Source organism: Sinocyclocheilus rhinocerous, unplaced genomic scaffold (genome assembly GCF_001515625.1).
Source record: "Sinocyclocheilus rhinocerous isolate Xijiao unplaced genomic scaffold, SAMN03320098_v1.1 scaffold1164, whole genome shotgun sequence".
In the NCBI taxonomy this organism is placed as follows: domain Eukaryota; kingdom Metazoa; phylum Chordata; class Actinopteri; order Cypriniformes; family Cyprinidae; genus Sinocyclocheilus; species Sinocyclocheilus rhinocerous.
This window is the reverse complement of record NW_015643253.1, coordinates 890111-899134: the sequence shown is the minus strand read 5'-3', so window position 1 is coordinate 899134 and position 9024 is coordinate 890111.

Here is a 9024-nt window from a genome sequence, read left to right as displayed (position 1 = left end):
ACACTAGCAAAAACCAGTTTAAGACCCAAAAAAAAAAAAAAAAAAAGAAAAAAACCTACAGACCTATATATATATTTAGGAACTATCTATATTTTATGTATATAAACATTTAAGTATATACCCATTCATTCACTCATTCATATAGTAAGATTCATTTATTCATTCAGAAAAGAAATACATTCAGGAACTAATCAATTGACTGCATGTACTGTATGATTGAGTTAGTGAATTATTCACTTAACCGTTTTGTTAAAAAAACACTCATTTATTCAGTAACAAAACAAGTGACTGCATTTATGAGTGAGTCATTTAAACCTTTGCTTAGCTGATTCATTTAGTTTAGTCATGACAACTCACAGGATAGACTGTAAAATCTTTATTAGTGTAAATAGAATGTGGTCAGATCATAAAATTAAAAGGAAACATGCTGCTGCTGCTGCTTCGAGTGAGGAAGATCCCCCACAGCAGATCTACGCAGGTGGTGCTGAGGAGGCGGTGGTTTAAGATGAGGGCATGCATAATGCGCAGACATAGCATTCATTGAATACATCCTGGTTATTATAAAATATTTAAGAGTATACTGATTCATTCATTCATTCATACAGTAAGGTTTATTAATTCATTCAGATTAATTTAGTAATGAAACACATGACATGACTGTCTTCATGATTTATTCAGAAACAAAACACTTGACTGCATATAATGAATGAGTTAGTGAATTATTCATTTAACTGATTCATTCAAAAGCGCTAATTCATTCAATAACAAAATAAGTGACTCCCTTTATGAATGAGTCATGGAATTATTCACTTAACTGATTCGTTTAGAAATTCAAGAAGGCCATTACCGCGTGTTGTTCCGAGTTTTTCAGCGGGTACTACTTTGGCTTTGTTTCATTTTCTGCAATATTTTGCCAACTGCCAATATTGTGTCTAAAATCTAAGTTGCTCAACATTAACTAGTTTACTGAATGGCACATTTGTGGGAAGTTCTTTTTCTGGAACACGGTATCCAATGTAGACTGTATTTCCGGTATTTGCTTTCTGGTGTATACAAGGTGTTATTGTCCAATATTTGCTGATGTATTCTGTTCTTTTCTTGAGATACTGCTGTAATAGTTTTCATATTGTACATTTAAATGGTGAACATAAGCAAAATCTGGCTTGCTATGAAAGGCACAGGCGTAATGTCTTTCTGTCAAATGTTTATAGTTCAAAATTAATGAATAAGTCACACCTGGGAATCGAGATTTCATCAAATTTCACTTAAAGAGGCAACATCTATTATCACCTCACACTTTAGCAGGAGGCATTTTAAACAAACAACGTGCTTCATCAAACAAGTTAATGCTTTTACAGATCGTACATTTAGTTTACCAGCAGATATCGGCACAACCTCTTTTGAGAGAGATGGCACAACAGTTCATCGAGCACCTCTCAACCACAAACACAGGTAAACAAAAACACAATGCCACTCCAACCAAAAGGGCCTTGTGTACAGCTGACCCTCTCTCTGTCCTCGCTGTAGCATGTTCTGTTTAAAATGAGCCATGAAAGCAACAAATGATGCTAAATTAGGCGCAAATAGATCTGGATTGTAATAAAAAGTTGAAAGTGGACATCTCACTATAGTGCTGCTGTCATTACAGCAACAGATGGGCAAAGTTAACAAGTCTGATATTTTAATTTAATTAGAAATTGAATTCAACATTTCACTCAATTTTATGCAGGTAATATAATTTTAAAATTAGTTCAAATCAAAAATAATGCAAAATAAAAGCATTTTTATTCCGGCGGTCTCAAAGTTTTGGACCTCTTATTATTTTACTGTGAACGAGTATGCATTTGAAACAAAATTCCCAACTTTAAAACTTGGAATCTAGATGAATGCCACTGCAAGGAAAATGCAGCATCCTCTTGACAACATCACCAATAATCCTGATTGAATAGTGATGATGACTGTCATAAATGCTACGGTTGTCTGATCAAGTTACTGCATTCCAACTAACGACGACAACTGCAGGGAAAAAAAGAATTGACGATAGCTAATTAGCAAATCCATAATGTTTCCCTCCTTTTAAGCATCTCCCTCGAGGGTGTTTTGAATCATTATGCAAATGATGTTGTCAAATGTCAATTAGTGCAGGAAGAAACTCTCATGATTTATTATTTTCAAGAGTACTTTTGCAGAGGGAAACTTCTCCCACTAGTCATCAAAGGAAATGAAAGATGAGATAAATGTGTGGGAAGAGCGCACATGAGTCTCTCTCACCCGCTGCGGGGAGCGAAAACCTTCATTTGTAGGCAAAGGGCAAGGGAATGCTTAAGTGGTCCACTCTGGGGCTACACCAAACAGACCTTTGACATGTGCCGTTGTTTCAACTGGCGAGGGTTTAAACACAAGGACTCTACACTTGGATGCATTTTCGGATTTTTAATGCACTGCAGATATTGTAATTAATGTCACAGACAAAAGATACTTTTTTGATGTGCCATAATTATGAACAAGGACATAAACACAGCAGGAGAGCTTGTTTGAGAGTTGAAGGATCCTCTTCATTTTCGTTTTTTTGTTCCCCAGCGTGTTTCATTGGCATGACAAGAGTTTAGCTTCCAAAACTATTCACAGTCCCGGGTGAAGGGCATTTCTTAGCAGCAGTGCAATTACCCAATAAATCAACCAATAAAAGACAATGTCAGTTGTCAATTAGGTTTTATAATTGAATAATTATTGGACAAAGAGTCAAGGTAAGAGTTAAGGCTGTGGTTCTCGAAATGTCAGAAAGCAATTGAAATGAATTACACAACTCTAAAACGACTCCAGCGATTAGCTTGCAAAAAAGCCTTGCTCTGTTTGCTTTGTTTAGCAAAGCCTTCCTCTTCGTTCTCTTTGGTTCTTTCCCTCTGAACTCGCTCTCTCTCTCTCTGCTCGGTCTCATCGCTCAAAGACTCTGGCTTCTGCAAAGTGGAGTTTAGAGGTTTCATTGCGATGACTGCATGCCTTAATTAACCAAGGACACAAGTCTGTGCCTAATAAACAGAGTTACACGCTATGTTATTCTTGAGAAAAACTGTAAGTTCATTGTAACAAAGTTCGTAGTTCGGGAAGAAGGAGGCGGGAACCGGCGAACACTTAAGCAAAACTTTAATAATAAAATAAACACAAAATGAAAGTAAAGCGGCAGCCCCTCGCGGACGACTGCCGTACACAAAACACAAAATAAAATCCAGGCCTGGTCCTCTCTCGTCTTTCACTGTCGTAACTCCTCCTTTTATACTTCCGGAGCTCCTCCGTGGGACTCGAGACCGGTGAGTGGTGCAGGTGTCGCTCATTATCAATTACTCCCCCGGCCTCGCTCCGTTCCCACGGCTCTCGGCCCCGCCCCCACTCGTCACATTCATTTCATAATGCACCTGCAACGATATTTGTGCTATGCTTCACAATATTGTAACAACATCTGGTCTTGATCTGTACTGTAAAATGTATGTTATAGATCGTGCTAATTGATGGGTGCTTGGGGAGATTATCTGAAAAAAGTACCGGGCTTCTTTTTCAAAACCCAATTAGGGATCACATCAGGGTTGTTAGGTGAATTATTTATTCATTATCCAGAGGTACATTTAATGGGCCAAACTCATTTAGATGCTCATTATCAATCTTGGCAACAGATCATATTATCTGGATGTTTTGATCTTTCTGAAGCACAACCGTGTACAGAATGAAGGTGGAGCTCTATGGAAAAAACACCAACAACATGCCAGATCCTGCCTTTGATTAAACATTGAGGACTGGCCTCTTGCAGAGAACAGAGTCATGGACGGCTCAGCAGACTTTCCTTGGACTCCCATGAGTCCACTCTCCACCTCAGCTGGGGGTGTGGCTACAGGTGCCCATCCAACAGAAAATCACAACAATTAAAGTAGTAGTTTGTAGTTTTAATATAGAGAGAGAAAGAGAGACTTTACACTGGCAGTTTAAAAATTACATTACAGACAACTAATCATACTCCAAACTTCAGATTTGTACCAAGAAAGAAAGTACACCACAAAAGAAAACTTTGAATTGGGGTTTAGGAGAGATTTTGATTGGCAGCATATGCTAAACATCAAGGTTGGAATTAATAAGAACATGCTGATTCATGTTTGTCATAGATCTGTTAAGTCTAGAGGGATGGGGTCCCTGCGTAAACCGTGTCCCATTTTGATAAGTACAAGAACAGAATGAATATATAAATGAGGAGTTTGGTTGCCAGACATCTTCATGGGTAATTTAGCTGCATTTTCTTTTTATTTGCTTGATATGCATAACAAGGCGATATAATGTCACTTTTAGGAGCTTTGCCATATGTATGTGTTAAAAGTTTACATGAAACATAAAATGCTCGAAGTAGGAGCTCAAACTAGGATATTTTGGATATTTCTAACTGGTTTCTCTAAGAGAGAGTTGGCACTACTTTTAATGAAATCAGAACTTGTTTAGTCTATTTATTCCTCTACATCAGAGGTAGTGTTCCTTTATAGGACAATTGAGTTTTCAGGTAACAGGTAACAATAAACTAAAAAGTGGATAGTCTACTAAAAGTGGATAGTTTTTTATTGTGATTGGTTGTCTTGGGGAGATTTGCATGTGGTAGTTTTACTTCCATGATGCATTTGCACGTAAAACTGGTCAGTTAACATAAAGCTTGATTTTATCCATCAGGAAATGATTGGATTACCAAATTTCACCATTTTCAGTCAGTTGTGGAGGATTGAAATCAGCTGGAAAGAAGTCATTAAAGAGGTAAAAGTTTTGATTGAGATGGTGATGCTTTCAATTTCAAAAGCCAACAAAAAAAACATTATAAAGTTGACTTATGCACCATATTTTAAGTCTTCTGAGGCCATTAGATAGCTTTGTGTAATGATTAGGCTAAAATAACTTGTTTTCACTAATCAAACCATCTACTGAAGCTCTCAAATCAAATATGTTGACTTATTGTGAAATGTGGTGATTTATGTTGTACCTCAGAAGTTTAATGGTCAAACAGGTGTAAGCCTGTTCAAGAGATGAAGAATACCAACTCAAACCTAACCAATTAGCCCAAACTAGATCTTTATTACTGCATGTCTTTCATTTCACTGAAATGCTTTTCAAGATAGCTTTTAATGAGAGCTCCTCTCTTCCTCTCAATCCAGAATGTGCCGTTTGTGAGCTCTATCAAATGGTATAAATCTTTAATTTTCGAGATCAGCATTAATGGCCGAAACATCCTAAGATCTCGGCTCGGCTTCTGCCTTTCATCCTCTCCGCTGGTGGAATTCCGGAGGGGGCTGCGCTCAATCGTTTGCTCCCCTAAGTACACAAAATTAGCTGCTTATCTGTTGATCTCCGTACATGATCCCTATGAAATCCTTTCTGTGTGTCCAAGGCTACAGCCTTCACAAGAGCCTATAGGAACCTCCTTCGTCTCTGTTTCACTTGTGCTCGTCCTCTCTCTCGCTCTCTTTCACTTCCCTGGCCCACAGAGGGGAAACTAAGCCTAATTAAATTGCTCTCAAAGACAATGAGGACCAGGCTTCCACCTCTTATGCCTCCCCTGTCACTTCCAGGGGCTTCAGGCAGACCTTAAGCCCCAGTATTTTACCAAGCTGCTTGGAGGGATTTTGCAAAAATTGAATTGTCATTCACATCCGTTAGCCTCAGCATAATACAGGCCGATGCCGGAAACCGGGTGAGCAGAATATGTTAGAGAAAGTTAGAGGCTCCTGAGTAGATTACGAGACTAAGTTAAGTTGTTTGCTACGTCTTTAAGGTCCAGTTAAATACCATTCCAGATCTTTCGGAGCCACATCCCCACATCTGCTTGTCCATAAACGGTCTCCTTAATCTCGCCGCATTTGGCCGTGTTAATGAGCGCCGGCTGTGGAATTAAGCTTGCCTCTGCCCGTTAATGCCATCTGCGAGAGCCCGAGAGTGACTGTAGCCCTCGTTAGCGCTGCCTGCTCGCTATTGATTGTACCAGGCCACTAGGGGCTCCCTACCTGCAGTTGACTTTGTACTTCTCCAGGAGTTGTAAGGGGCTGCCAAACAACAGGGACCCGCACGCACATCTCAAACACGGTCTATGAAAAGCCTATCAATTAGGCTTTGAAGGTCAAGCAAACTCTCTCTGTGCCTCCTTCTGCAGTTCTGTCTTTTTCTTTCTCGCTCTCGCTCTCTCTCTCTCACTCTCCCCCGGCTGGACTTGCTCATCTTGAGCTGGCACTATCTCCAGTGCTCTCTCACTTGCATCGCTCTCTCCAAAATACATCTGAAGACTCCATTCAATTAAATATCTCTCGGCTCCAGCTGCTCCCTAAGTGAAAGGTCAAGCAAGTCCAGGAGGCTAAAAGAGAAAGGCTTGGCTTCTTCAGAAAGCTCCCCTCCCTCATCCCCTCCACCTCCCAACAAAGCCTCCCCCAAGCCTGGGCTCTCTCTTAATGATCCCCACTGGTCAATCCCTAACTAGCGATGGCAGTTCCCCCCAGAAGCACCACTGCGGATGGGAGCCGATCGATCAGTTGGAGCGAAAAAAAAAATACACATAATGATAACCCGCAGACATAATGTCAAGCCCTTGTGCCGTCCCAATTGGTTGACATTCAGGTGGATAGAGGGGAGGGCCAAGTGCCGAGACATCAAAAGAGAGGTGCAGCGGTGTGCTCCTTCACGCCAAGTGAGGTCTGTTAACCCCTCTTTCGCGTGACCTCTAATTACCCGATACGTGGCCTGAGGGAGTGTAAATGGGTTGGCCGTCAACTCAGATTGACCTGCATACCATCGCGTCAAAACAAACACTGGTAATTGCGGCTCATTACTAGAGCAGTAATCCAGCTATACAGGTCTAGTAACAGAAAGGAGTTTGTCCTTCTGTGAAATATTAACCATCTAGTGGTTCTGGAACTTTTCAGGCCAAAGTAACACCTTTGAGTAAATGGGATGATAACAGTACCAGCAAGTCAAAACAGGGGTTAAACTGAGTCATTAAAGAGTTCCCCAGGGGTTAAACAGATCATTAAAGGCATTTTGGCCACTTAATAGCAGCATGCTTGTCAGTCCAATCCATCCATACATGCTCCAGCCCAGTGTTTGAACTAATTTAGCAAAATTCTTTTGTGAAAAGTAAATTTGTAGTCATCTGACATCTCTCCAGGTTCATATATCTATATTATTCTAATAGGGGGGTACAAAAAAGGATGGACTTAATAATGCATAATTATTTTTTATATTTTGTATTTTAACATTTGCTTTGACTATTGTGCAGTAACAGTGTAAAAAGCAAATTATTTTTATTAAATATATATTGTAGCATTATAATTTTATATTTGTGATATTTTAATATATTCCTGTAATATATTATATATTTATGTATTATATTATATATATATATATATAATCTCAGTTTAACTCTTGGTATTTTAAATTATTATTATTATTTATTAATTTATTTTTCCAGAAAATTGGCATTTTCTTAAGCATATACTTTGACTGTAAGTATTGTGACATTCCATATTATTTTTGTGTTATCATTATTATTATGTGAGTTATTATACAAATTGTACAGTCCAATTCGAACTCATCTCAGTCTGTTGATCATCTAAATGCTAAAATGCCTTAAGAGCAAAGAGAATAATGTTTCACCTTCATTCATTCACCTCAGTTTTTGGTAACATCTTGTATTGTGTATAATGCTTAGCACTTTACCCATTCCCATCTCACATTGTGCAAGGTCTATTCAGGGCTATTCAGCTCTGCCCCTGAAAGGCCAGTATCATGCAGAGTTTAGCTCTAACCCTAATCAAACACACCTGCTTACAATTTCCAAGTAGTTCTAAAGACCATGACTAGCTCATTCAGCTGTGTTTGATTTCAGTTGGAGTTCAACTCTGTAGGACATTGGCCAAATAGAAACATTTAGAGTTATTAGAGACGGACAACGATTTCTATATCAATCAGAAATTACAAATAACATATGGGAAAAAATAAAATCTCATAGAATTTTTTAGTATTTAATTTTTTTGTCATGTTACATTGCACTGTGATATTTCTTTGATTGCCTCTAAAAACTAGTACTTAATCGCAGTTTTGAATCCAAAGATGATTTAATGATGTTAATAGTGCGAGCATGTCTTCACATTCACCTCAGAGGGAAAGACTGCCTTTTCACACTCAAACTTCAAAAACAAATGGCTCCGGTGGGACCAGGCAACCGTGCGGGTTCGTCTTACCATGCAATGCTTTGGCAATCTATTTCCCCCTTTAATTGCGAGCAGACAAGTGGAACCATACATCTGCTCTATGCCGCTCGACCCAATACATAAGCGCCATTGATCAGTCTGGCGTCCCCCGTTTCAGATTAAATTCAGGGTGTCTCATTTTGGATGTGCGGCGGACAGACGGCCTGACTCCAGCGCTAGATGAGAAAGTGTTGGGCTGGGCCACCCCCCTAGTCTCATCAATAGCCACTATGGCAGCCAAGCCGCTGTAACACAGGATGCCTGTCGCTTCTATGCTGATTAGAACAGAGCAGAGGGATAGAAAGCGGCAAGGAGACTCTTGATCAGTACCTGTCTCTGTCTCTCTTTTGCTGTCTGTCTCTCTAAATGCTAGGACAGACTGGTGGGTGATCGTATTTCCCATACTAGCAATACTATCTTACCTCGGTCCCTGCCTCCTCCTCGTTTCATATCCTTGTGGTACACAGCGTCCCCTTAATTAGCACCATTGTCTCTGGACAAATGAAATTGGCCATTTTTTAATGGCATTCATTTAAAGGGATTGTTCACCCAAAAATGAAAATGCTGCGATCATGTATTCCTTTTGGTGTCATTATAATAATGTAAAAGCAAATTATTTTGTATAATTATATATTTTTATACATTATATCTTTATACATGAATATAAAGCATTATCATTTATATTTTAAAATATTTTATTATAGATTTTTATTTTATAACTTAATTTTTTATTTATTAGCCTGTTTTCTAGAAGTATGTGTGTATA